General features: G+C 38.3%; 1 protein-coding gene across 19 annotated transcripts in view; it reads right to left on the bottom strand.

Annotated features, from left to right (window-relative positions):
- The window catches only part of LDB2 (LIM domain binding 2), a 226,429-nt gene that overhangs the window by 112,434 nt on the left and 89,605 nt on the right, over positions 1 to 24,390 (bottom strand). The gene's annotated exons all lie outside the window — the stretch shown is intronic.

Raw genomic sequence — 24,390 nt, 5'->3', positions numbered from 1 at the left:
GATCTGCTGGATATGCTGTAGTGCGACCATGATGCCATTTCAACTTCACAAAAGGTTAAAAACATTGTACAAAGCTTTTCCTTCTTTTGTTTCTCTGCGGCAGAGCAACATGACTCTGTGTGTGTGTGTAGGAAAACCTGATTGCTTGTGTTATGAGCATCAGTTAGATCTCCAGGAGCTGAGGAGAGGAGGAAGCCTTTGGCTTAGTCCCTAAAAATTGAAAGTTTTTTCGATGTGTCCCTCATACCTTATAAAGTCCCAGCCTCAGGTGCCTCCACCCATTTTCAGAAGCATATTGAACTATACTCTATACTTTCACTAAATTAACCATATGCAGAGTCTTTCCTCCGCTGCACACCCTGTAAACCCAGAGAATAAAATTTTTCTTCTACTTGCTCAAAGGCTTACAGCTCAGTCAAATCAAAAGCAATTTTCTCTAGAAAAAGCAACAGCACTTCTCCTTCATGAGAGCTATTTCCATGCCAAATTTCAAGTTTCTACCTACAGCTGAACAAGCTGTCGGAGTCCACAAATATTCCCTGTAGAAGTGGAAAAGTATGTTTTATCTCGGTCCCAATTAGAAAATAGCTCAAACCTTGTCCAGACTGGCAAATGGGGTTTCCAGGCAGGTGTACAGCAGGAGCATTTTTAACCCCCAAGTGAACACTCTGGCAACTTATAAGTGACTGAAGACAAGAAGTTCAAATTAAAACTATTACGCAAGTTCAACACATAATGCAATCCATAAAAGACTGTGTGCATGAAAATTTGCTAGTGACCTTTGTTTCAATAATAACAGCAAACAAAAGGCATTTGAGAAAATGAGCTTTGTTTTCATGTTTGTTTTGCGTACGTGGCAGAAGTTGCACATCACCAGTTTTACCCTTCTCAGTGCAGAGGCATCTACTTGCTCAGCTCCCACCATTTGTTCAGACATTGCAGGCAGTAACCAGGAGGAGTGAACTGTTTTAAGGTTGAAGATAATATGACTTACAGCCACAAAAAGCAGTAGCAAAACAAATGGATGGATTCTAAAAATGGCAGGCACCCTGCAGTCCTCATGGGCCTTGGATTGCCATTGCTAGCTGTGCAATATTGAAAATCAGGCCACCTATTTAAAATCTAATTGAGGCATCTTTTTTTGAAAATCCTTGCCATCACCTTTAAACCTGTGGTTCTACTCCTTAAAAAGCAAATCAAAACAACAAAAATCCTAACCGCAACCCAGCAAACAGTAAAACTATCTTGCTTTTTCAAAGACTGCTTGCACTTAAATCCTGTCTGACATTTATCTTATGCAATGTGGTCTAAGGTGAAGAAGGGAACTTTTTTCCTTACCCCCCCCTCACCCCCAACTTCAATCTTTCATTTTGTGTGTACAAAAGTTACAGCTAAAATTCTGTTTCCAATAAGTACTGTACAAATTTGTAAGTCAGAAACCAAAGGAGTTAATTTACATCTAAAAGCAAATCAGCACACACAGGAACTAATGCACATGAGAAGCCCTGAAATAGTTGTTTGTTTATGATAATAATTTTATTTATTTTTGTAGGCTGTATGCTTCCTCTGGTAGCCAAAGCCAAGGCAGAATTATAACAGATGCAACTTGATACAGTCCATCTATCCTTCTCTGATCAAAAAGCAGTAAAGTTAAATACAACCTTTTCTGTTTGGTCATTTTTATTACTTTTGATGTTACTGAAAGCCGACACTAATATTAAATTCTGTATTATGTACAGTGATTCCTAAAATGGTATCTTATATAACCTGAAAAAAACCATAATTAGAATTATAAGCCAGAAATAATTAAAAGCCTACACAAAATAACCTGAATTCACTCTTGGATTAAGTTGTATTTTCATCTTTTCAAGTATTTTAACTGCTAATATCTAGCAGGAGTATACACATCCCTAAGAAAATACATGTGTACATATGTGTATATATATAGAAATAAAAAATTAAATTTACACACCCCTAAAATTAATAAATCCATCTTATTACTGAGAGTTAACAGAATTTGTTGGACTGGTTCTTTTCAATGGCAAAGCTGAACTCACTTTCAGAGTGATAATTTCTAGGGTTAATTGTCATAGCTTCCTCGACGCAATCTTCTCCACCAGCTTTATTTTATCTGCCAGAGCACCAATATGCCATGATTAGCATAAATTAAACTAAATAAATTCGGTGGGTTACTATATTATTTTATGCTAATCCGTTTATTTATTTATTTTTAAACATTTCAAGGTTAGGGATGGGTGAGCAGTGCGATGGCGAATTCCTAACGGCAGCTTGTTCAAATTCAGCTCAGAAGTGCTTAAAAACTGTGCGATGTTTTTCAGAAATGTTTAGGACAAAAAATCCAGTGTGAAAAATGTTGTCAAGTACAAACTGCTATATCATTATATACTGACCTTTTACAGATGTACCCATGGCATGCTACTGTGAGGCAAGGAACTCAGTACGTGCAACTCAATAACACAGGGCAAGAGAACAAGAGGCACCAAGCAAATTTGCTTGCATGACTCAAGTGAGAGGCTTTCCTTATGTAGATACATCCTGACCTCTTCCTGCTCCAAGTAATGTTTTTTCACAGACTTTATAAAGGAGTTTACTCATCTCGAACAACTGGTTCGTGTCAGCTGTCCGTGCTGGTACTCACAAAGACCTTACTTTGACTAGACTACAAATAAAGCAGAAGCAGCTAGAGGACGGGGAGGTGGTGCACACGAGGAACACACAGCCACAGCTGTGCCGATGGCCATTCTGCCAAGTTGGTGCCTCTCTAATACCATTCTGCTCTGAATGGAACTTTTCTCAAACAAGATGTGAAGAACACATGTGGTATGTTTATCGCTGACTGAATCTCTCTCTTCAGGAGAAGATCTAACTCAAAACCACAGCCAACTAACGTTTGATAAGACTATAATTGTTCAAGGTAGGTATACGTTCTCCATCCTATCTGTCAGCACAGCTTGTGCAAACACACTGTACCACATCATGTAGAAATGAAACTAGCAGTGAGATTCACAAAACACTTTAATTTGTTTCTTGCACATGACAGCACAGTAAAGACATATGCTGTTCTGGTTTGTCAAGTGTGCAGCAGTATAAGAGGTGATGGGTACAGAAGCAGACCTCAAAGGAAATGGAAAGCCAGGATGAGATTTTCGTCCGAGAGTTTTGATGGAGTAAGAGGGTGAGTAGAGTAGCTGAAATAGAAAAAAGACAGTAAAATTGTAATCGTTCCAACTGTGCTTGCACAAGAAATTCAGCTTTTCATTTATTGATGATGCTAAAATTCTCTTCGTTCTCTATTATCGAGTTTTAAAATATTTTCTTGATTGGGCAGTTATATATAAGACAAATTGTGACCCTTACTTCTGTTCCAAAGAAAATGAAGCAAGAGCATGACAGTACAGATACAGAAGAGGAGACACAGTCCCTATGTAGGCAGGGAAAGAATTAAACACAAAGGTCCAACCAGTAGCAGAATAACTAAAGGCCAGATCCAGAATGCACAGCTAAGACAAGAAAATGCAAATTTTAAGTGCCTAGGCTTGAGAAGGGACAAATTGATCACTTAAAGTAGGTCTGTATAGTCTCTGCCAAATTAACTGATAGCCATAGGCTTCTTCTAAAGTCTCTGCTTAAATGAAGTGTCAAAGTAGCAGATGATGTGTGCACGTTCTGTACATTCCACAGTAGCAGTAAACAGATGAAGAAAACATCCAATAACAGCAATGTGCCACTAATAACTTACAAATTCTTACTAGCCCTTCAAAACCTGAGGTTGCCACCTGACTAGTCTTGTCAGTGGACTAGCTGGTCTTACTATAATGTTTCCTTTCTGTATGCCAGCAGAGCTAATGTGTATGTGGCAGAAGACATACCTGGCAGCACCTTCTGCCATCCAGTAGCATATGCCAGCAAGAATTTGAACTGAAGACCTCCAGTTTGGAAGTCAGAATGGACAGCAAGGAAGGGTTCGAGCCTTTACTCAGACCTTCTTCATTTTCAGGGCTCATATGCTGCTGATGCCACATCTTGGGCAGGTCTCTTGTTTTGCTATCCACTAGGCTGCTCCCTCTCCAAATCTGGCAGCCAGATGTGAGCCCTTCTGCTAGCGCTGCACCAAGTCAGTAGGGAACAGAGATGCGTGCTCAGGTTAAAGTTGAGGTGACCCTTGTGAGATCAGCACCAGAGCAGTCAACACCTTGTAGGACTCAGACCTTGGTGAATTACATGAAAACTGTTGTCAGTAGTAACTGTTGACTATGGAAACCAGTTCAAAAACATGTGAGTTTAAAGCACTTGAAAAAAGGGCAGTTAAAAAAAAAATGCATGAAAGCAGATACCAGATGCATTGTATCACATACATTCTAGTAGCTTTCCTTCGCAATGATTTTAAAGATGGTATCTTAAAGGATCAAAACCTAGAAGCATTAAGAAGGGTGTTAGACGCTGAAAGCCATCAGAATCCCTTGTTCTATCACTCTGAATACATTATTGCATCTTACTTTCTAATGCTAAAAATGGATAGATTTTCAGATAAAAATTAGGAGAGCTTGAATTGCACTCCCTCTCTGGATTCTTGTAATTTATTCATTTTCATAATGTTTTGTGTAAAGCATTCGGGGAAAAAATTGCATACATTTATGGTCAAATTACTGGCAGCTTAGCTTCACAAATGCTGTAATTTAACTGTTTAACAGTAAATTAAATTTACAGTTTGTAATGTAAACAAATTGTTCTTTTTAATTCAAATAATAGTAAATAATATGTGTATAATAGAAATTCTGTTTAACAATGACAGACTATTTTCACTACAGATAAAATTTACTTATTTCAGCTTGCATCTATTGCTAAACAATCTTACAATAACAGAGATTGTTTCCAACTATAAATGTGTGTTAAAACATTTAACTTTAATAGCAGAATCTTGTCAAATTGATGTACAGTAATGGAACGTTATAAAATCTTATTCCAAATTGTAAACTGAAGCATTAAAAATTAACTTTATAGACTAAGAAAGACAGGTTGAAATTACTACTATATGGTCAGAAAGTTAATTTAAAGCACAGGTTAAAAATTTGATTCTGATTAATACATTTCAAATAGAAAAACCCTAAAATTGGTGGACATTTCTAAAAGAATCAGAAAGGATTTAGGCTTCAGTTCTGCCAGATCAGGATGATCTCTGCTAACAAACGTTGCTACCCTATCACGCTGCTCTGGCTTTAGTCCTCTAGGGTGTGCAGAGGCAGACAAGTTTGCAAGATAAGGGCCCTTATGTTAAAAATTCATGGGAAAAGTCATGTTTCTACCATTTCTGAAGTGCTGAGCAGATCAATGGAATGCACGGAACAAGACAGTAAGACATGGAAATTATTTCCCGCTGACCGGCACTCTTGGAAGCAGCACTTGGGAAATGCAGAGGATTGAGGATTGTAACTGCTACCCAACTTCGGGGCACTCTCTGCTTCTGGCCTGCCACAAAGGGGGCTGGAGATGCAGAGTCCCTACGCCACTGGCAGGAGCAAGCACACAGGTACCTTCAAAGGCCCCTAATGAAGTCAACGTGCTGAGCTAAGCCAAAATAACCCACTTCTTAAAAAACGGGACACAGTTACGTGGGAATCTTCCGGCTAGCAGCAAGGCTAAATCTCTGGTAATTAATTCCCCCTGGCACTGACCTAAAGACTTTGTGTCACGGGGCAGATGTCCTTGCCTGGAGCAGGAGGTTCCTCACCCACATGGCGGGGGCAGTTTAAAAGCCCGCGCTGGCCAATGCTCTTCACAAACACTGAGCCATGCAATGCACCTCTGCTTCAGGTCCTACGGTATGAATGCAGCCATACCAACCCCTGACTTAGTCTGGGGCTGCAGCCTGTCCTCATGGAGCCAGTTCCCCTGGAAGCTTTTTCCTCTGGATCAAGTCCTCAGAACATGCCATTATGTATCCAGCACAACCTGACCCTGAACTTCAATGGCCAGCTGTATGAAAGTCAGAGCAACACAGGGTTTGTCTCACACAATCACAATTATCCTTTTGCCACCAATTCTCTCATTTATATTGGAGAGTCTTCACTTGCTTTCTATTTCATCTGCTTCCCAGAGACCAAATTTACCTCCCTTAGCAACGATTTGCCCCCTAACTGAACACTTCATGATAGATGCACTACTATACCTTAAACGTGACATTTCCTGTAGAGCAAAAAAGGCTCTTGAAGGGACTTTGTGACTTTACCCTACTGAAGCTGAAGAAGGCCAAATATAATTGAGGATGGCAGTTGGCTGGCAGTCCCTCAACAGCAGCCCCACTATTTCAGTCCTTTCAAAATAGCAAAATAAAAAGCAGGTCATTCAGAACTGTATTTTGCGGCTAGACACTTGCAAAATGAACTGAACATGATTGAAACTCACAGTCTGGGTACCATTCAAAAGCACATCACAAAAACCAACACGGTTATTGATGATTTGGAAGCGGAGGTCTTAATATTTGTTTTTCTGAAAGCTCTGAATATTATTTTCTGAGATTTTCCTCTTCATGTATAGCCAATGGCTCTATAAAAAGCATTGTTTTTTTAGCCATATCTATTATATATGGATGTATATTCTTTTGAGGATTACCTCAGCTACCTTAACTCATGTTTAATAATATTGCATTCAACACACATCACCATTGAAGCTGATACAGGATTAGGTACTAGCTAATATGAGGACTAGCATCAGACTCTGACCCTTAGTACTGGAAAACTCCGACAGCATCTTAACCTCACTAAGAACGCAAAGTGCTTTACAGATTGCATATGCAGTAATTGATCACTCAGGCTGAGCCGTCCTCAGAAATCTCTCATCGGGGTGTCAGTTGTACATGAGATATGATAAGACTACAGCAAAGATGGCAAATTTGCAAACATAAGCTGAAAATATCTAGCAGTCTTCTAAAATGAGGGACAGTCTAGCTATTAAGAGCAAAATCAGGTCCCATCCCTTAGCTGTTCTAAGTTACTGACAGCTGGTTCAATCTTCCTACAAGTAGCTCTAGTTTATTTAAGAATGCTTCATTTTGCCTGTACCACCTCTTTCAATTTGCTGTATCTTGCTTAAAGGGAAAAAGGATGGCTCATTGAAAATATAAAATATATAAATCACGTATCAGAAAAATTAAAACACAGAAGTTAAAAGCATTGCTTTACTTGTTTTACAAATTACAAGAGTTGAGACCCATGTCTCCTCATGCCCCCCCAGAGCTGTGCCAGAGCTCTGCCCACTATATCACACTGCCTGCAAGAATGCTCCTGAATTACTCCTTGCAGCTTTCTCTGCAATGCAAATATTCCCTGCAGATTCAGCTTTGTTTAGTCAATTTTTACTGAATTTCCAGGTGATCATGTACCTGGTGGATAAAATAGTAGTTACTTTCCAAGTGGTGCAGGGAAACATGATTTTATGCCTGTATTTGATTCCTTTGGAATTTAAAAATAGATGTGACCAACATCTCTATCTCAGGTTTTGAAAGAAGCTAAATTCTAGACCAAGCTAAAAGTTAATTTTAAAAACATCAATTTCTTTCAACACTGGACAAAAAAACTTCATCAGAATAAGAAAACTAGCTGTACTGCTAAAATGTGTTGTCCTGCCGCTCTGCCTTGCAGTTGCCTATCTTTCTGCTATGCATTTAAACATAATGCAGATACTTTCACACAGATCATCTCTGTGACGCTTTTTATTTATCTGGTTCTTTGCACTTCCAGATAATGTCCAACGCAGGAGGGCCCAGCTCTGTTGTGAAAGAATCTTGTTCAGCTTCACAAGAAGGCAAGCTGTGAACTGCAGAGCCTGTGCAGGAGCCGCAGTGCTGGACTTTAACAGCAATTGTCACTTTGCTCTCAGCATCCAGAAGCCACTTTGCATTCAAGTGATCCTAACTTAAGCATAAAGTATATAATGCTCACACAAAATTAAATGAAAAAAAGGGAAAATACTACTTCTGCCTGCACTGAAAATCTGTTGGCAGGGCTGTGCATTCCATTCCTGTACAGCAGACAAGGCAGCAGAGTCTTCATCAAGATTTCTAACTGTGTCACAGAAAAACTAGAGCCACGCCACTCACTTATATTCACCCTCCATTGAAGGGTTGCACCAATGGAAGCTTGCTGCACCTCTTGTTTGACTTCAAGGATTTTATCCAGAACAGTGGCATTTTAGCAGCGAGAACCATGCCTGCAAATATCATGGTGGTCTAAGTTCAAGCCCTGTTTATCACAAATGCAACAGTGCCTAAGCATGGCACATTGCTGAATACAAAGAATTGGGCATGGTCAAGGAGCAGGATTTGATGAAGGTCTGCCACAAATTCTGTTTTAAACCTCCCTGTTTTCATGTGGAGTGGACACATGACAATCAGGCTGTGTGGGGGGAAAAATTAACAAATCTTTGAAAAAAAACAAATCTGCATAATCTGCTGTATTTCAGTTGGTCTTTATCCGCAAAATCCCAGATCTTTGTTTAAGCTACAAACAGACTATAAAAATCAGCTCGCTGGCCTCTCTCCTTATTATCCACATCCCTGCACAAATCAAATGAAGCTTTTGCTGTAAAGCTGATAAAAACCACCACACACATGAGCAAGCTGATGTATTTAAAAAGTGGTTATCATTTCTAATCCTTTCCTCTCTCTCCAGGGAATACCATCTTCCCAAGGAACACACAAAACTCCACCACTGAGCACACATCAGCACTTATACTTGTTTTGATTAGGGATTTTCTAAAATAACAATGAACGAAGTACTCCGGCATTATCATTGATTTTTAGCACCTAGGGAAGCAGTATGACAGTCGTTCAATTGTTTAAAATCAGTGAATAGCCAAGACCAGGTTCTGACAAATATTTGCACTCACATAATCTATTTCTGAGACCTCACAAAATGAACTTCAGTACCTGGTTCGATACCACGTAGATGCTTTTGCCATTTCTTTGTAGATAACCCAAAACCCAAGTGTAACCCAGAACAAGAGAAGTGGTCACAGATGCTAAACTTATGCGGGAGCTCTCCTAGCAGGCATTGGGATTTGTCTGCGATTTCCGGGTATCAACTGAGATGCTCTCCAGTTCCAGTTCCTTTCCAATTGTGCCAGGAAAACAAAGCAATTTTTATTATCTAATTTAGACATATCCAAATGATATGTCTAAATCCACTCTAGACAATCAAGCTTACATTCAGCCATGAAAGCTGATTTCACCCATTTCACATGGGTGTAAATCTAGTCTTGCAACTTGCCCCAAGCCAAAGAGTGACAGCACTGGGAAACCAACGTGAGATCAGATTCAGGTCCCACCTCCTAGAATTCAGTCTTTTAAGTGGGAACATTTCTCCATAGGATGAAATTCCTCTCAAAAGATTAAATTATCAGCCATTGCATTCCCTGATTTCAACCTGATTGGTTACAGACATAAGTCAAAGATTAGAAAGTTTGACTTACAACTTAAGCAGTGCCGAGAGGTTTAAATGTCCCTCTTCACATTGTGCACTTAAAACTGAATACACAGATTTCTGACTGCTGCAGGATGGCAGAAGGTGGTGCTTCAAAGTGGGCTTGAGCACAGTGAGTCTGACATTCATAGCTGTGGTTCTTGTGTCAAACACTATGTGCATCTCATGTCACGTGTGATTTTTAACTTGGGTAACACAATCCATGTACTATGCTACTTAGTTTCTATCAATTTAACCGAGTATTAAGAGCCTCACATTTTACATGAAGCCACAGGCAGTTTACATAGTAGGGAGCAGAGTGAGGTAACAGCACGCTCTCTGCCAGACACTGCCTGATCTTGAAAACAGGAAAGGACAAAGAAACCGAGATGAATCTACTAAAACAAAATGTCTTTGCTCTTTGTAAATTTTTAAGTGCTGGTAAACAGCAGGAACAGCATTTTAGAAGTAGCCACAGAAGTTTGGGAATTATGAAATATCAAAATAAAATCGACCCAATTGATGGAAGCCGTTTACACCTGTAGAACTTTCTCCTGTAAATAAGGTCCTTCTGCTTCAATTTTCTCTGATCCTTTTCATCTTTTTTTGGACACTAAAATACATAAAGCAAAGACTCATGCCTGGCTTGCTTAGGAAGCAGCACAGACAACTAGTTGTTTGAGAAAACTGAAACTAAACTTAATTGAACATGGATATGTATTTTAAAGGAATGGAAACAAAACTGACATTAGGGAAGGAGTAAACACTCTATTCCAGCAAATTCTCCTCTCTTTAGCTAAAAGAAGTTGCCAGGTTTTTTATTTGGCAATTTCTGTTAAATGAATAATCAGATAAAACAAATAAAACCAGAAGTAACACCTGCTTAGCCTGACATGAGCACAGAGGTGAATCGGATTCAGCCTTTAACAGCTGCCCTCGGGTGCCTGAGGAATCATAGTAAGGTAATTCACACACCGTTAGGCCAATTTTCAATGGACTTCTGTCAGTTGAACAGTTGATAAAAGCTGTCTGGACAATCAAATACTGCATAGTGCAAGATACAGAAAGTGGTGAATGTATGTAAGCCCAATCAGTCTGAATGACAGATCTGCCTCCTCACTGCCTAGTTTTTTGTTACTGTTTTTGACAGCTATATATATTCCATTTTCAACAGAGTTCAGAAGCCCAGGCTCTATCTATATGGCATTTTTAATTCACATCTACACAAATGTCATGGTATTTCTCTAGGGGAAAAAAGTGTAGAAGTTGATTTTTGTGTCAGCTAATAAAATTATTGTATAATTCATAAATTACATTTCCTTAGCCATATATTTATATGGATACCTAACAGTTACAAGGCAAATGATAGACGTAGACGAGATGATGCAGTCTACACAGACTGTCACTACTTCCCAAAAAGATATGAATGAAGAAGTGGTATGGAAGAGGCTTAGCCTTTCACAAGGACCTAACAGGTTACCTCTCCTATCCAAAATGAGACAGCTATGAAACACTAACAGTTTAGCCTCACAAATCCAATGCACAACTGCCATGTGATTGAACAAGCATTGCCCTTTTCTGTCAGACATTTAATAATGGAGAGAGACACCAGCATTTCTCTTCTGCCTCTAAGAGGCTCCCTTACCTATAAGAAACTTAGAAATATAGACCAAAGGTATCCTGGATGCTAAAAACTTAACGAGTGAAAATTCTGATTATTTGCCTGACAAGCTTTTTCCGTGGCACAGATTTGCTCTTAAAATGGGCCTTGACATTCAGGTCTGCATTTTCAACTGCACTAGTGGTATCAGCCACCCAACCTCACACTGGCTTGTCACACGGACGCCGCATTTACCTCCTCTGTGTGCCTGTGACAATCCTCCCCTCAATCATGCAAGTAACTTCCACTGACTTTGTGGAAAATCAGGTGTTTTGGAATTTTGAAAATGAGGGCAATTTTTTAAGGCCTTAAATACATGTTCTAGAACACATTCTAGGACTCTGTTGTTGAAACCTGTTGTCCATTTTCATCATCCTCACAGTCTAACCCTAAAGCAGTGCCTCGGTAGTAAGTAACACAGATACAAGAAAAAGAACAGATATAAGTAGGACTGGTGTTGCAAGTAAAGACAAACACTTCATTGCAAACATGATGACCAAAATTCACACCATCTAATTCCAAGATGTGGATGGACTTCCATTTGCAAGAGGGTCAAGTAGAAAGTCTTTACAGTTGATTTGTGCAGAAGCTAACTCGCGGGAAGTTCCCAGTACCTGTGCATGTGGAAAGGCAGTTTGAGTTGTCAGATACCCATCTCCCGTGTGCTGCAGTGTTTAGGATAGGCAAGCAAAAAAGGCATCTGAACTTGTCCAACAGAACAAATCTTACCTGAATTAACTGTCACAATCTGAGTAGACAAGACTTTGATCCTTTGCATCCCTTAGACCCTTTTCCACTTGTGGAGGTGTAACTCCAGTCACAAATCACAGCAGAAGGCAGCAGCTTTATTTGGCACATACAATATTACATACAATGTTTGCACAGTATTATCTACAGTAGCTTTTTGGTTATGAATTAAAGAAGAAAAAACTCACTTTAAAAGTGTGTAAAAGCACAAATTCTCAGAACAGCTACTGGACAGGAATCACTGGGTACAGGATTTTTCACCTCTGGGACGATAAAAGTGGCAGAGACAAAATAAATGACAGCATGGTAATTTTCCTCATGAAAACAGAAGGTTATATGATAAAAAGCTGAAAAAGACTGTGTGCTGAAATGGAAACTGTCTTTTCTCCATTGATAATGTGATGCAGTCAGACATGCTGTAGAATATTAGAAGTAACCTGCAAGGTTTTATTACCTTTGATTTTTAGCGCTGCGGTACATAAAATTAATTTATATTTAGCTGTAGAAAATGCAGGATTAATGATGCCAATGTGGAAGAGATTTTTTCCTGTGCAAGTTCTGTGAATTCTTCTCAGACCTCAAGCAACATTTACAGCAAGAGAAAAATATCTGCTTTGCATTTTATGGTGATATACAACTCACAAGAGGTTCAGTCTAGATCATGCAGGCTTTCAGACTTTTCGTTACATAGCTAGACCTTATTGACTCTGATCTTAAAATCAGATTGGATCTCTTAGAATGGTAAGTAACTTAGCATGGGATTTGGCAATTTTCTGGATCCTGAGAAAACAGTGGTTCCCATGCTACTTCAGTGCCTTCTCTGCGAAATGAGGCAAAATGTGGCAAAGGTGGCAATAGCAGAAAAATAAGTGAAATAAATAATAGTAAAAGAAGAGGTTAACTACAGAAATAATTTTCTAACTAGGCAGTATCTTTAGGAAGGGTGGTCTAAAAACTGCGTCCCACTAAACTTAAAAGAAGTAGCAGTTTTACCAAACCTCAAATGAAGGACAGGTGGTCTTTAGTAAAAGTCTGCACAGAAATGCATTGCTATTTGAACAGGGAAGGAAGGTCCAGACTGAATTTTGTAGGAGATTTCTTACTTTGACCAACATCAGAAAAAAAATCCCCAAACAAGACAAATCCAGATACCTTCTAACAGATGGCTCCGTTGGGTGGGATGAATCAGTAAAGTGGTATTTCTAAAGCATTTTGGGGATCCTTGGAACTATAAGCATAAAAGTGTGTGGTGAGGGGAAGGCAGGCTCAAGGCATGCCTATAAGCGTTCCCGAATAGGAAAAACACCTGGTTTTTCCTACCAGGAGGCAGGGAACAGTTTCTAAAGCCAATTCAGCTTCCATCCACATGGGAATTACAGTCGTCCAGAGACTGCAGAGAGGCACTTCTGGATGTCACATCCTAGGCACTGACAGCTTAGGAGCTGGTAAGGGTAATGAGTCCTTCACAGGGGGGATCCAACAGGCCAGAGCTCCTTCCTGCCCTCTCCCACTTTCATGTTCTCAGATTATGCACAAGGTCAGGATGTGAAAGTGTATGAGGGAACTGGGCACTCAACTGCCATACGAAGTCAAAGAAGAACTGACTACTTAAGATGTTATGTTAAGTAAAAGCAAAGGAGGACTTTGAAACACCACTACCCAACCCCCCATGCTTTTTTTTTTTTTTCTTTAAGTAGAAAATTGGACTTTCCTACTCGGCAGCATGTCTAGAGCACTCAGTGGAGGACTCTGATGAGACATACCTTTAGCAAAGCATCTTACGACCTTTCAGCCATCCTGAACTAATTTTCATTGCACTTTTGGCAATGGATAAAATTGGGTTGATTTCCAATAAAAGGATGCTCTCATGTGGTCCGTGGGAAAACAAATAAGAGCTTGAGTCACTCCTGACATGTCTTGAGGAATTCAAGGCATCAGATTTAATAGTCTATATTAAATGTATTATCCCTGAAATAACTTCTGGCAGTTTTGAAGCGCCTGAGAAAACACTGTGGATTGGAAACTTGAGGAAGATCATCTTTAGTGCCACTGCAATTGTAAATAGTAATGATGGCAGACAGATGAAAGTTTCTCTGCTGTTTTGTAAGAGAAATACATTACAGAAATCATAAAAGCATCTTCAGTGACAGCACAGAATTCCATACAAAAGCTCTGTAAGAATAAACAGGATATTAGCTGAGATTCATTACTGCTGTCTTTATAGATGTCTATATTTAAGCTAGTTCAGCAACAGGATAAACCTGATTGTTGCTATTCTCAGTGAGCACGAGGCATCTAAGATGTGAAACAGGAAGTTAAATTTCTTCTAGAGGAAGAAAAAGAAGAATATGTAACTTTTAAAAAAGGTTTCCACTGATCTAAGTCTGTCAACAGCTCTCAACAATCCCACCAAACAAGTCTGAGCTACATTTGAAATATCAAAGAAAGGAAGAAACTTCCCTTTGAGGATTTATAGCCATTCTCACATCATCCAAGGAAACTTTTACATGTTTTGTTAAAGGATTCTTGTGTTATCTGCCATCCCTGCAACATGAACCATGTCTCTCTCTAGTCTGAAAAATACGTGAGGAGTTAAAAAGGTGGTATATATTGTTCCTTTTTTAATTTTGACAAACAAAGTTAGAGGGAAATGGACAGGCAAGAAAAAAAAAAAACATCACATACTCTTTGGTTTGTACTGAAGGGGGGAGTTCTTGCCATTTACCTAGCACTAGGTAGAACCCATCCAAACACAGGCAACTAAGTATGGCATAATTTGAAGTATAATAGTAGAGATAAGAAATGGAAAAAGAGAGTGGCAAATGATCCAGAGGGAATCTGAGAAGGAGCTGCTTACTTCAGTCCAGAAAATCTAAAACTCAGTTGCACTTCCAGACCAATATTTTGATGAAGAGCGGTGGAGTTCTGCCATGAATTAATAAGCAGATTATTTTTCTTTAAAAGATACAGAGCTAGCTGGACACTAGCTTAACAAGGTAATTATTAAATGAAAGAAAACCACTGTACTGCTGTGAACCTGCATAAAGACTCTTATAATTACTGATGGTTTGGCCTATCTTTGTTTTAGAAGAGCCATGCATTGTAATATTTTTGCATAAAATACGTTCAGCTACGTTGTCTGAAATAGTAGGTTTACTCATATATTATCTTTCCTAGACTGCTTTTCAAATAGGAAAGCTATATATGCATGACATTTTACCAAGGCAGTTGTGCCAGAAACCTGGGAACACTAATAATTATTTTATGAAAAAGCAAAAGTTTAAGTTTTAAGAATAAGTTTCATAAATAATGGTGAGACTCTAAATACATAGCACGATGTTTTTAACAGCAATTTTTCTTTTCCTCAAATGGCTGTACATAATTGCAGTCATGGATATATTAATGAGAAGTTTACATGAACACTTGTAAAAATGACTGTAAGCATTCTCTGCCTCTGAAAATTTTGGTCTTTGCCCCTTTGCCTCATCATTGCATAGGTAAGGCATACGAGTATAAACCAAATCACTGTTTTTCCCAAGTGCTGTTGACTTGAATATAATGAGCATATTAGGATGCTACTTTCTTGTTGCTTCCTTCCTTTATAACTAAACTAGCTAGACATGTCAAATAGCATCTTTCATAAAGTAAAACAGTGACAAAAATCAGAGTATAACTATGATTGTATAAAGAAGGAAAAGAGAAAGACATAAGCGCTTTAAAAGCTTGCGAAAAAATCTATAATGTTCTTCAGTGAGAATGAAAATTGGATAGTAATGTGTACACAAAAAGCTGTACATGCTGTCATAACACAGCTGTCTTGATCCAAGCTCCCAGCTCTTTTTCTCTAATATTAGAACGGTTTAAAAATTTCATGGCCAAGGACTCATGGTTGTCCCTTTCAATCCTGCTGACTTTTTTTTTGCAAATTGAAAGTACACAGAAAAAGTATAGTTTAGATCCTATCAACAGGTCTACAGAAATGTGTCACGGTCTGGTGAGTAGATGTATCGGTTTCATAAAGACAAATTACAAATGCTGTGCAATTGCAATAAACCTTACTTTAAGAAAGAAGAGATAAAAGTGAAATACTCAATTAGAAAGACATGCAAGCCAGAAAATTCTCACATGTCAATGTTATCTCATTAAAGCCTTGCTTAAAACTGGCTTTAACATGCTCTCTGTAAATAATATTTTTTGTTTATTGTCTCCATGTATTAACTAGCACTTTCAGTAGATACTAAAATGTCTTTAAACTTAAACAGAATTGAATGCCTACCTCATGATACATTGTACAAACAAGCAAAAATCAAATACTGACATTCTCCTCCTTTCTAGAAGGAGGTCTAAATGCTGGGTCAGTCCTTTTTCTCCAGAAGTGGTAGTTCTGTAATGATGAAGGCAAGGAGAGAGGTGGTCCTTGCTAACTTGTCTCGTGGGACACTTTGCTTCATTTTCTCTTGTAGCAAGACACACTAGTGGTGGCCAGGCGCAGAGGATGCTCTGCTCTGTGTACTTGTGTCACAGTTCTCACTGACCACTTCTGCTGAGAAGCTACACTGCTGTTTTCTGTACTACCTAACGTTCCCCATGGATATTATTTCCATTCCTAATAGGTTTTTTATGTCCTGCGGGTGACCAGCACACTGATCAGAATGACCAGGTCCACATATCTGGGTTTAGGATAGTACTGACTTGCCAAAGAGAAGCAGGCATTGAGCTGAATTCTAGCAGTTGCAGCAAAAGCTTCACCAAAAGCTCATGTTGCATTGCAGTATGCTCAGATGCCAGGGATGTTCAAATTGAAGCTGACAGCACAATCTTAATCCTGCTTCCCTGTGCATCTGTATTGCAATAATGCAGACTATAATTACATGATCACATATATTTGCACAAATGAATTTGATAGTATACAAATTTACTACAATCTAGATATATGTGTGCACCTTTCTACAATCAAGAGACATATCAAGGTAGATTAATACTAATTTGAAGTCATGGCAGTCCACAATATTTCTACTGACATATTGGTTACATTCTTTTGAAAAAGTTATTGCTAGGAGCAGCTAAAGTTATATTTATTATATCTGAGCTCTACACTGTAGAATCACACCATCAGATTCTAAATAGGTCTTTTATCTTTGTTATTATTAAAAAGAATTGATGGGGGAAAGAAGCTTCAGAAGGTGGCATTTTGGGATGTAAGACTGGCGTTCAGAGTATGCCAAGAACACACATGACCCCATTCCCTGAGCGATGGGGTTTCCATATGGCACTCTAGGTCTGCCACCTGGGACTAACTGCTTGACCCAACATGGGGGAAGTGGGTCTGGAGCAGAAAAAACCAGCTACTGCCAAGGCTGGCTACCGGCTTACCCCGAGGGAGGTCAGCAGCACCGGAAAGGCTAAGACCTAACTGAAAGGCAAGGCTGCAGACCTCACAAAGACTAAAATAAGTGAAAAGGGTGGGAGGTGGCGTGATGAATAGTCTACCTTGTCTGCACCTCCAGAAGGCAAAAAATAAAGGTGGTTGGGGAAGGGGAATTGCCATCAGACCAGAGAAGAGCATTATCATAGGAACATAATCAGTGCTAGATATGTAGAATAGACTCCTCCAGGACTAACATGCTTTTTTGGGAAGCAGAAGAGCAGAGGGTTATTCCCTCTATGCTATAACTGATATCGAAAGTAAAATTAAACCAATTTTTTTACCCAGGATGCCAGACATGGCAGGATGACTAATGAAGGCGTTATCACAAAAGGATTCCTTCTCCACAGCTGATTTCACACTCCCTTTTTAGCTCAGTTAAGGACCGCTTCTCTGAAGTCAGTGGCTGAATCACCCTGCTTTGGTCTGCTTTGTGGAGAGGTCTCCAAGCTCACAAACTGGATTCCCTTCACAAGACAGGAATCAGATGGACTCCAGGAATGCACCAAATGCTTGCCAGCCATTAACAGGCTTTTAGTTCACTAGACTGGACTGGACCTAGTCCAGAGTAAACCTCTGTAAAACATGTGCTGTGTCCACATCATGTCCCCTACACTAGCTGTTTTGCTCTTCAGATCCTCTCCTACTGCACTGCACTGCTTACTAATGTCAATGTAGCCTCCAGCTACTAGCACAACAGATTATAACCTTAAATCAACAAGCTGCCCATGAGAGTGCTAACAGTACAAACTCTACCTTTCTGAAGGTGGTTGGAGATGCTGGGTCACCAAGTTGGAATGTATTTTCCAGACTTTTCCCTTTTATTTACTTGAGCACCTTCTCCCTACCATAAGTTCTCAAGTTGTACACAAATTCACATTACAGGTCATGCACAGTTTACTAAGTTAAACCCTTTTCTCGATGTAAAATGTCCTCTATTTTATTTTAATTCTAAAACTATTAACCAGTTCAATCAATTTAGTTGTGCATGCATGATGAAGAAAAGCAGAATATTGAATAGAAACAGCCTGGAAAGGGCAGATGATACCCCTTTGTTTTCCAACTTGATTAACATTTTCTTGGTGCAAGGCCATGTTATGGTTCAACATCTCTTTGCCTAGACTTTTTTCTTTTCTTTTCTTTTTTTTTTTTTTTTTTTTTTTTAAATAACCATGACCTGGAGCATCCCTATGGATTACAGAATTTGATGCATAGCCAGCCATGCATGTGCAACTGTCCCTAAGAGCCAAGCCTCAGCAGAAAAGCTGGTGTGCATACAATCTTGAAACTAAAATAGCTGTCAAATCAAAGCTAATTTGCCACAAAAGAAAGCACTGATCCTCAGTTAGGGAATACCAAACTAGTTTGTGTTCAGGATTGCATAAAAAACAAAACTACATAGGGACTTGATTTTATAAAAGAAAAGTGTATTTTTAATCTCTCTAATCTCATTTAATAATGGATGAACTGATTTTCCTTAAGACTGAAAGGTGGGGAGCGGGCGGGCGGGAGGAACAAATATAGATAATATTGATTCTTGAAGGTGAAAAAAAGTTTTAAAGTCTCTGAGCAACTGAAAGAGGAGAGGGAAACACAAACAGCAGGCTGCTGCTATCACATGTGCCACCAAAAACATGTTAGTTTAATGCTCCCTGGTCCAGGGTTTCATTTTACCTTATTTTAGTGAATTAAATCATGTACTACAAAGGAATTTGGATCTGAATGAAAGGAACAAGATTGATATCAGGATGAAAAGTAATGCCCTATTAATTCAGGTCCAGACATTAAAGACAAAAATAAAATTTAATTACACGGTATTCTAATATTTCTGGACTAGATACAATGTATATAAAAGCCTTTTTCATAGACAAATGGAGATGGGAGCAGTAATGGATTTTTAAAAGATACAACAAAATGGTCAACATCTACTTTCAGGCACCCAGCAAACTGCATGGATGATGTTGACCCAAAACCTGCTGCTGAACAGATAGCTGTCCACTGGCTTCTCTGCACACATCCTCCACTATATCCAAAATGGTAAACTTCTAAGATTAGCCCGAGTCACAGATGAAAAGCAGCTGTTTTAAGCTGAATGGTATGAAAAAGCAACACTGATAATGAAGGAATAGCTCTTTCAAGACACCGTAGTCAAGGTACAAGACCCTTTGGCTGAAGGAACGCTCTTACAAATGGGCAGTTCATTCTGGAGTAGAGGTATGGAAGAGACATCTTGTCCAATGCTAAGCAGCATGTGATAGTGCCTTTGAACAATAAACTCTTCTCAACCAGTGAATGATGATCCACATGTCTTGGCTGGGTGACAGCAATGAAACAGACCTACACAGTGAAACTGTAGGGTTGCAGGTAACTCCATGTGCTGCAGCATTATCTCCTCAGCAGCCCAGGTCATGTCTAGTGCATCAGAGCTAGCCTGTACTCCTCTTGGCTTTCCCATAGAACATAAAATCAAGGTATCAACACTCACGTTCTATGATGTGGAGCAAAGATCCTTCAAAAAAAAAAAAAAAAAAACCAGCTCTGGAATACTGGGCCTGGATTAGCACTTCTTCCTGTGCAGGCAGAGCTGGGCACTGGACAATGAATGTCCTTCGGGAGACAGGACATTACCAGTAGTTCAGTAGAAAAGTATCTTGAACTCCACAAAACCAAAGGAATATCACAAATCTCAATCATTCTGTTCCAAATCCAATACATATACCTATAAACTGTCCTCTCTGATGTAAACTTTTAATGGTATCTATATATTGCCTGCATTTGTCTTGAAAAATCCTAAACTAATATTCCACAGAACCCACTTCTCTGAGAAAAAAAGGAGAGAAGAAACAAGAAATGCAAGGTACTGCTTACACTGCTATATGCACCAGAATGAACTTAAAATACTATGGTATAAAACCTGTATGGATCAGAATAGTGGAACAGCAAAATGTCAGCAACATTTTAAAGGTAATATAATTTGGAGTGCAGAATTCAATATGATAAAGAACGATAGCCGCTGTGTAATATCTCAGCCTTCTCATACACAGCAGACTTTAAAAAAAAATTCATGACTACATTAATTCAAGGAAACTTCCAATATGGAATTGGGAACAGTATCTCAGTGTCCAGAGTCAGCTTTTGGCTCTATTTCTACTAATCATGGTGCTGCAGCTGACCCAGTTTAAATGTATTTCTATAAAGATTCCATAATTTTTGGTGATGTTGCATATTGTATTCTCCTAAGCCATTTAAAAATATTGCACTACAGTAAATACCTAGTGCCTGAAAATAAGGTGCATCATGTGGAACAGCACTACTGCATCATTGAAATACTATTTAAAAATTTTATTAAAGTTTTATTTGTACAGTAAACCCAAACATGCACATTTGTGCAATAAACCCAACACTATATTAGGATGCACATTCACATATTTGTCTGTGTTCTATCTGTGTGTGCATACATGTCTGCGAGATTAAATTTGTGGGTAGAAGTCACATTTTGCAGCAAATTTTTTATTATCTGAACTTACAAAAGATCACTTGCACCTACAAGCGTTGTCCTGCTAGTGTCCTAGAGCCATGAGGTCCGTGACACCACTACCTGTAGTGTTACGTGTATATGCACAATATAGAATTTTCAAATTGTTATTAAGTTATCATAATATACGTAAAGCTTCCAAACCCATTAGGATTGATAATCTGATTCACCTACATCTGAGGATTCAAAAAGGGAGGAAAAAAGTCTGACAGTCCACTGTTTAGTTATTCAGTGCTCTATAAAAGGAAATTTGTTTCTAACATCTTCAGGAAATCCGTAGGCTCCAAACTATTATACTTTACACCAGCTGTGGGGAAAACTACTGTACTTAGTTAAATGCCTCTCTTTGGTCTAGAAACAAGAGGAAAACATGAAAACATGGTCTGCCACAAAGTTTCCATTTTTTTTGTGGTATTGCTTAGGTCATTGACAGAGTGGGGTGTTTCACTTGTGGAAAAGAAACAACATAAGTGTAATTAAAAAAAAAAGAAATAAAATGAAAAATGTAGAAGAAAAATATTTCCTGACTACTAAGGGAAAGGTACGTATAATTCTAGATTTGGATGAATATTCAGACTGAGTCTTGTTTCTTACAGGAACTCAGTAAGTAAATTAGAACATTGTTCTGCAAGAACATAACATATATTAACTGACCATCTTAAAAATCACATGATAATTTTAAAAGCTGAATAACATCTGAATATTTTCAATTTCAAATTGAATTGAAATTCAATTCAAATTCAAATTTCAATATCAAAAGTGTTTTAAAATAGCTCAGTATAGGAACATTTTTATTTCTCAATTTTTAAAAAACCTTAATGATCTTTATTTAATGTACTGATGCCATTTGAAGCCAAACACTGATCTGCCTGCAAGTTATTCAGCAAAACAGAAAAAGTACTGACCAGTTCTTCACAACTGCCATCACACTATGCAAAGAAAGAAATAATTTACCCTGAGTTTGTAATAGTGAAAAGTTGTTTAATATTTTGGTGTAAAAAGCTATTGATTTCCATTATTTTGCATGGATTTCCAGCATTTTATTAACATTGTCTCCAGCAGAGAGAAAGAACTGAACGCTACATAATTTGGACCAAATGGGTGAACAAAAGCCAACCACAACAAAGGCATTATTTGTATTAAGCAAGTGAAAGGTCCACAAATCACTGTGATTCTCTCATGTTAATTTTGCCTTTATTCTTCCTGCTCTCTGAATGGACCCTAGGCTCCTATAATGTATCACGTCCTATTATATTATGATTTCTCCCAAAGAGGGCTTATCACTTAATCTGTTTATACAGCAGCAGAATCAATCTGATTGACTGGGATTTCGGTGTGCCACTGCAATTAGAGACTATATATAATTGTGCAATATTCACATTAGGAGTTTAGTAGCACTTTTCCAGGTGCCACTTCACAGACATAGGGACTCCAACATTGATTTCTATAATATGCTTAGTAACAAGCAGAAGAGATTTGAGACACCCATTTGTAAGATATCTGAAATCTTGTATTTATTTGTAAGATATTCGAAAAAGAGGTTGATAGGATGGTTTTCATAATAAATGTTTCCATGGAGTACCCATCTGAGGTTGTGTATGTACATACGTGCATGTGCACACGTTGCACATGGCTGGCACTTTACAGTAAAGAAGCCCTTTTGTATTTTAAAGGTATCGATAACTCAGAGGTACAGGAACATTATGCTAACTAGTAAGCCTGTGGCGGGCAGAGGTGAAGGTCTAATTCATATCTGCTAATCGCAAATCAGGAACTAGAAGGAATTATTCCTTCAGCAACTGTCAGTAATATGGAGAAAAAGAAAAATGCATGTTCTGAAGGAAATCAGTGGAAGATTCATGCGGGAAGTCTTGCATAGCCAGCAGTATTAGAAAAACATTATTCATATTGTTAAAAATGAGAAATAGTAGAGTGTTTTTAATCCCCAAAAGTTTAGATGAGAAAATCATTCCAGAACTTGTTACAATGGCTGAGCCTGAACTGAACAGCTGGCACTTGCTTTGGGACCAGCGACTCCAGGGAATCAGAGATGCAGGTCAGACACAGCACCTTGGCTGGTGGAGGCTCCACAGCCTCCCCAGGGAATCTGCTCCAGCACCTCTTTTTTCTTATTGGTAGGAACTAACCCCTCAATGTACTTTTAAAATGCAATTTAAAGCCAGTATCTCTTCTGCTTATCATGGATATGGAAACAGACCACACGCCTTTCCTTGATAGGTCTTGCTATTATGTCCCATTTTGCCCTCTCCTTTTTCCCATGTCTTCTCTTCTGTAGACTGATCAACTCAAATTCTTTCATTTTTCTTACTAAGTCTTATTTTCAAGACTTTTGCTTTCCTCTTGACACTCTCCAGTCAGACCACGTGTTTCTGTACAAATGCCATCCAAAATATACATTCAGTGCAGACAAAGAAAAGGCAATCCCAATCAGTAGAAGAGATACAGCTGGTATCTCTTCTAAATGCCAGAGTCACCAAAGCTCAACTGACTGGGACAAAACATGGGTAAAAACAATGCATGAAAATTAAGAATCTGTTAAACAGACTTAATAAGATATCCAAAAGCTACAACTATACTCTGACAAAGAAAAAAAACTTTGGCAAAAAGTTAGTAGAAAAATGAAGGCAATAATTAGAAGGAAAAAACCCTGATCATTATGAGGAATATAGAATGTAAAAGGAAAGAGAAAAAGGGGGAAAGCATTTTGTAAAAACACATTATAAAACATAAAATATTAGAATGAGATGCTGAAGGTGCCAGTGAAACATCCATGACTGTATGGGCTAGAGAAAATAAGAAAGACCTTGAATTTTATTCAAAACTTAATTTAATTTGGAAACAGAAAAATTGTTAACATCAAAATATAAAAAGCTTTTTTATTCTACTTTTGGAAAGAATGTTGATCATGAGATGAAAAGTGCTTCCTAGTCCGTCAGCAGCTAAGGATCTCAAACAGTATCTATTAGGAGTAAATGTTTTAAAAGTAGCAGTTCTAAGAGTTTCTTTTGCACATTTCTATCTGGTGTTATAAAATAATAATTAAAAAAAAAAAAAAAGAAACACTGAGGGAGTTAAAAAAAAAAAACTACTGTTGTACTGATATTTAAGAAGGGACACTATATAGCCAGATAACTGTATAACATAATACACTTACTTGATATCAATCCAGACAAAATAGTGAAAAAAAATTATACAGGATTTAACTGAAGAAGATTGAAGTGAAAGGGATGTAATTAATGCCAGTCAACACGGGTTTATGTAAAATAGGTCTTGTCAAACAAATCTCATTTTACTCTTTGATAAGCTTACAGAAGTTTGGGTGATAAAGATAAGTGCATAGGTGTAATACACTTAGACACCTGTAATGCATTTGATTTACTAGTGCCTTACTTATATTCTTACTAAAAATTATTAATATACAGTTTTAATAGAGCATATGTAAAATGGATTGAGAACTCCTTAAAACACCAATTTTAAGTACTAATTATCAATTAGAAATCATTAACTGAGGGGTGGAGGTGCTAGT

Source organism: Balearica regulorum, chromosome 4 (genome assembly GCF_011004875.1).
Source record: "Balearica regulorum gibbericeps isolate bBalReg1 chromosome 4, bBalReg1.pri, whole genome shotgun sequence".
Classification (NCBI taxonomy): Eukaryota; Metazoa; Chordata; class Aves; order Gruiformes; family Gruidae; genus Balearica; species Balearica regulorum.
This window is presented reverse-complemented; position numbering and strand designations above follow the sequence as displayed.